Source organism: Lepisma saccharinum, chromosome 15 (assembly GCF_977018435.1).
Source record: "Lepisma saccharinum chromosome 15, izLepSacc3.1, whole genome shotgun sequence".
NCBI lineage: Eukaryota > Metazoa > Arthropoda > Insecta > Zygentoma > Lepismatidae > Lepisma > Lepisma saccharinum.
Window position 1 is genome coordinate 35,640,053 of NC_139243.1, and position 6,486 is coordinate 35,646,538.

A 6,486-nucleotide genomic window follows, 5' to 3' on the forward strand; every position below is an offset into this window, starting at 1 on the left:
AAGACGATGTGCATGAACTAGGGTAGTGGATGGGACGTTCGGGGTACAAATGGCTCTCGCATGACATTCAGAACGAGATCATTGATATATTAGGGAGATCTCACGCTCCGTGGTAGCAGATAATAAAAGTCGGGAATATTTTGCAATTATGGTTGACGGTTGACGAAACTTGTGACATATCCATCCGTGGACAATTAATATTCTGCATTCGAACTGTGAATAAAAAAATGATATTTTTGAGGAATTCATGGGCTTTTATTAAGGGTGTGCGGGACGGGAAAAATTTTCAATTTCCCTACTGAGTCGGGAAATGTTCAAAATTTCCCGAAGCTCTGAAAATCTCGAATTATACACGTCATTTTCACTTTAAGTGATCTCTGGATTAAAAACTAACCATTTACGGTAAGTTCCAGAAATTGACAATGCAGAAAACGTCGAGAAATAACGACATTTTCAAATGAGCATTCGGTATTTCCCGACTGCACGGGATCCCGAAAATTCAGGAAATCATCTCCCGAAGTCCGGATCGGAACGGGAATTTTTTTTTTTCCCGATCCCAGTCCTGACTTTTCGGGATCCCGCACACCCCTAGCTTTTATGAGATTCCGAACACTGAGGCCAAAACTTAAAAAAGGGAGAGAGTGAGTCATTCATTAATTTATTTCAGTGATCAGAGCCCCCCAATAATTTTGATAAGTCGGCGCCCGTGTCTGCAGGGACAAAAGTTGTGGGTAATAGCCCTCCTTTTTCCGCCACTACTGAAGTACGTTAGGATTTATATTCATCTAAATTTCAAGAAACTAAATATTATAGAATTACTATCCTCGTCCTGAAAAAATCACGGTGAAATATTTACTGCTGCCTGAACAGTTTATATAGCAGAAAACAACCTGCAGTGTCATAATAGATTCTCCAGATGAATTTATCTTTCAAAGTACAAAATTATGTTACCAAAAGTAAACATCTGCGCTTCATTCAGTTATACAGACCAATGAATCGTATCGCAAAAGAAAAAAAATCACGTCATGATCAAAATCACGCATTGTGTATTTAGATAATTAGTTTCCATTTCAAGCTTCCACCAGTCTCAAACTTACAGGACGATACGAAACAAGGAACTGAGAGGTTTCGATTTCTACAGTAAAGAACGGGTCTTTCTTGTCGCACAACAATTTTGCTACCTTGTGCATACATAGCTAGCCTGCCTAACCTAACAACATAGGCATTTAGACTAAAATTAGAAAGCTTTCTCCCGTGACGTCAGAACAAAAGGTTGCTCAAGTGTTGTGCGATAAGTGAGACCTGCAAAGCACGGATTAATTGACACAGATTAAATGATAAATAGGGTTGCTAAACAAAAAAAATATCACAGACTATAAAATATCTACCACCAAAATGTGTTTTAAACACTTGTAAAAAAACATGTTCAAAACACATTGTTTTAAACGTTTAAAACATTTGTAAAAAAAACAAAGCCGTGTGTTTTAAACGTTTAAAACAAAGTGTTTTAAACACTTTTGTTTTAAACATGCCAACCCTGGTAGGAGTACACTTCTCTCAAGAACTCCTATAGTTATACATGAATAAAACTTTTTCTTCGTCGTCGTATTGCCTATTAACGATTTCCACTCCTCTTCCTCTGATACCATGTCCCAAAAATGTAAACAAGGGCGTGGTTTGTTATGAGAAAGTTTGTTTACAGTCAGTCTCTGTTTGTTTATGTTACAATGTTGTGTTTCCTTGCAAAGCTTTACAAGATCCTCATGACGTCAGTCCGTGGTTCGTAGCGTAGAGTCGAAAGGGACATCGGAAATGGGATATCCACACGTTGTAATTGTTTATAAAGAGTATTGCGGCGATGTTGTTGTCGAAATGGGTATTGCAAAAACAAATGTGTGGTTGATTGTATAGGTTCTCCACATTGACAGGAAGTTGCAGGCACGGTATATGAACTGGGATGTATGACGACGTGACCTGTACGCATTCGCATGGTGTAGCGTGACGTGTGTGGTTAAACGCAATCGCACAAATTGATTAATTGGAAACGACTGGGCTGCGATCGCGTGCAAGGTAAAAATAATCTTAAGGTCCACACTTCACGCCACAAGCTTTTATCTTCTTGTGTCGTACTTCCTGCGCCGTACTGCGAGAGTTTACGGCAGCAAGCACAAGAAGCACGAGACAAAAAAGGGACCCTGAAATAAAGAAACTTAAGAATTATGCACACTTATGCAATAGTTCCGAAGGGATTCGCCAGTGGATAGCAATGCTTGCCTTCTCCGCTGTAATCTAGATTTTATGGTTACGTTCTCCTGACGTAATATCCTTTCTCCTTTTCCAACGTTGCCAAACGCGTAATCCAATAGTTGTTCTTTAAGGTTAACTTCAAATCGGGCTTTCAACCAGTCCCACCTTTTTGTAAGTCTTACTATTTAGTGCATGTAACCAAGATAAATTAAATGATCTTCACAATTCAATTTAACAAATAAATGTATATTCAAAGTTCCAAAACAATACACTTTGCGAGTATACACAATCTCCAAAAAGACTAGAGTTGGGAGCAATTTTAACAATCAATGTGACATTAACAATAACCTGCGCGTCCTGCGCGCTATTTTAATCTTCTCGCGTAACTTTCTATATATATTTTTTTTGTTAACAAACCACGAGTATGCACTTAAAATACAGTTTAAATCGCAACCTTATTCTGGATGGGGCGAGACACCATGAACAGTTGGCGTGTACCGGTTTGTGTCTCTAAATTACCTTGAAGGTACAATTTGCAAATATATAGCGCACCGCTATTTTTTTTTGTTTAAACCCAAAAATGCCTCTCTTTTATGCTTAATCAAAATGCCTCTCTTTTTATGCTTAATCAAAATGCCTCTCTTTTGTGCTTAATCAAAATGCCTCTCTTTTGTGCTTAATCAAATGCCTCTCTTTTATACTTAATCAAATGCTTCTCTTTTATACTTAATCAAATGCCTCTCTTTTATATTTAATCAAATGCCTCTCTTTTATACTTAATCAAACGCCTCTCTTTTATACTTAATCATATGCTTCTCTTTTATACTTAATCAAATGCTTCTCTTTTATACTTAATCAAATGCCTCTCTTTTTTTATGCTTAATCAATTAGTGCTACCGAAAGGCGGGCAAGTAGGTTATTAACTACGAAATAGTGAATTGGGATAAGACAGTAGGAGTCGCTGTTTTCTAATCGAAAGCGCACGTGCGTGCATTCGACTCCGCCGATAGCAACTTAGGGCAATCAAAAAGGGGAACACTTCACTGTCAATCTTCAAACGCTGGCCATGCGCGGGTAGACTTTGTTAATTAGTTCAATTATGCAGCTGGTCACGTTTAGTGTAATGCTTTTTTGAAAATATCAGATTATTAAACGCGTCGTCAATATAGGACAAGTTCATGCGTGCATACGCTCGCCTTCTTTCCTTTACTCCCCCTTTTTTTTTTTTTTTTGTTTAACGCCCACTCACCAATACGTACGTCGGTTTCAAACACTTGTCAAAAGTTCATCGAGAGTAACGCACAAAGCCAAAAAAGGGAGGGGGGGGGGAGGACGACCGAAGTAGAAGCACTGTTTGTTTTCTAGAATTCGTTACTCAAAGTACCGTAAAGGTCAAAGTAAATTATCAAAATGTTGGCAGCGAACGGCAGGATCGCAAGATGTAATCACTATTTCCTTATCACGGTCAAAAGATAGTTTTTGTACATACCTCCACTAACGTTCAATGCACACAAAGGTCCACGCCTTCCTTCCGCTATACTCATTCAACAGGCTTCTGCTTATTAACCGTTGGAATGGCAGGTTTCACTTCAGGAAGCTCTGGTGGAGTTGTATCTCTTGCCGACGAAGGATTCGACGTCGTGCCCAAGAACAGGCACCTGCCGTTCGGTGCGGGAGTAGGAAGTAGCTGCGAGAGGCGAAACGCACACGCCGACTGACTGAAGCAGCGTATTTTACGAGCTGACCAGTGGTTTCAGAAATCGCCGCTAGAGGCAGCACAAGAAGTCATCGTGAGGTAAAACGACCTCCGATGGCTAAAAAAAAGGGAACGTCGCTTTTTCTTCACTTTTTTTTGAATGTGTAAGGTTTGCAAAGCAAAAATAATGCAAACGTTACAAATACCCCCCACTAGAAAAGAGAAAGGAAAACCCACTAATATAGAGAAGGCAATACAAATATATACCCATTAATAACCAACAATATAAGAAATGGTGAAGCAAGTAATACTAGTAAAAAATTCCCAAAATTAACAAAACGCATAATGAGCACACTAAATCGTAATCACCAATCAGAGTTCAACTCTGACAATTTTCATAATTTACACGTAAAGTTCAAGATTTTGAAAACCAATTCTGTTGTCGATCCTCCAATTTGCAGAACATCGTGCACACCTCCCGGTCGAAACACCTCGATGTCTGACAAAATTCCAACTCTCTCCGGACTGAAACATATCTGCAACGTTGTCATTCCTAAGCATGCATGAAAAGGCTACGCCGAGTTGTACAGAGAGTTGAAACACTGACCATTTCCCCAAAGAGCACCAGTAGTATATCACATCCTCGGAGGAGTAAAAACATAGAAAAGAAAAAAAAAACCAGGAATCAAAAACTAGAAAAGAGAGAAGGAAGACGTAAGAAATAGGAAAGAAGAGGAGGGAAATTACTACAACTGGGAAAAGGAAGGTAGCACTATTACAAAAGATGCAAGAAGCAGGAATAACAATAGGATACACAACATATACAGAGTCATTATTCAAGAGAGCATAATGAACAATATTAACAAACACCTTTACAAAGAATGAAGAAAATCATTCATAAAGACACATAAAGCCTTAATTATAAGAATAATACCTATGTGCAAGACAATAAACCTTGGAAAAAATTTACATCATATATATAAATACAGAAGCGATTTAAGAAAGGGAGCTAGGATATACATCAGAGGAACCAAGCACTACCCCATAAAAAAAAATATCAAAGCCCATTATGAACCGGAAGGGACACCCTATGAAGGACGCGGCACATTACCGGCACCGGTGAAAGGGGGAGAAGTAGGACGACGAGGACACGCCGAAATTAAGTGACCCCTTCGGCGACAATAGGTACAGTATGGAAAATTATCCTGAGAAGCGGACCGAGAGGAAGAGGGAGGAATGGGCGCCAAGGAAGTCAGAGAATTATTCCAGTGAGCAGTTTTGCTCGTTTCTATAGCAAAAATCTCTTTCGCGTATTGGGTAAGTTCCATCAAGGACTGGGTGGCCGCGAAAAAGGAGACAGCCCATGGAAATGTGATTCAGATGGAGGAGAATAGTCTGTAACAGGACGGTTTCGTCCCACGCAAGCGCGAGAGCAGAAGCTGAAGTGACTATGTCACATACAAAAGGATGGAGGTTTTCATTAAGTCGCTGAAGGCGCGTAACATATTGGTTTACTAACAAGAGATACTGATGGTTAGGAACCAAACAGTTCCAAATAGTAGATTTGAGGTCATCCCATGAAAGGGATTGAGACAGAGCCTCCAACCAGGTATTTTCCAAAAACCCTGTAGTGCGACGAAAGGCATTATGCAGGACCCACTCCAAAGGAAAATGGCCATACCCAATAAGTCGCTGCAAAGCTACCATAAAAAGGAAAAGCTTAGGGGGGTCCATGCCATCGCAGAGCGGTAAGGCGTCAATCGCTCTATTGAGATTTTTCATTTTGATAGTATCTAAGGGTGACTGGGAAGGAACAAGGGAACATGAGGCCTGGGGAACAGGAACGGAAACGGAAGGAATAGGAACAGAAGGAGGAGGAGTTGTTAACAATGGACGAGTGGGGAAAGCAAACGATGGACGAACCGTGGAATCGGAAAATCGATAAAAAGGAGGGAGAGAAGATTGATGCTGTAAAGGCGGAGCGGAAGGAACCGAAGATACGGGCAAATGAGAATTTCCCAAAGGGGGCAAGACAGGCAGAGACAACGCGGTTTGGCAACCAGCGTCAACCACCTTTACGTCGTCCTGAGGAGCCATAATTAGCTATGCAAACAGCCCGTACAAATATAAAAAGCATACACCAATGGAAAAAATGGAAAAGTTTAAGACGGACGACGAAAATTCAATCTACAGGCACAGTAAAAGATATATATATATCCACTAAGGGACAAAAGAATAAATAGCAGAAAAAAAAGGCTGGAAAAAAAAAAGGGGGGGGCAAAAAAAATGAATGGAAGGAAAAAATTACGTTACGATTGTAACGAAAAGGTACAATGTTGGTTGCTTAGATCAAAAAGTGCTGCTAAGTCTGAACTGAAACCAGTTACAATTGCACAAAAGATAATGTAGTAAAACAATATATATGTACCTGAAAAAGGGAAAAGAAAAAATCAATTACCCAAAAAAAAGGGGGGGGCCAAAAACAATCGGGGGGGGGGAAAAATTGTCAGGTTAAGTAATAACAACAATTATGATGCCGCAAT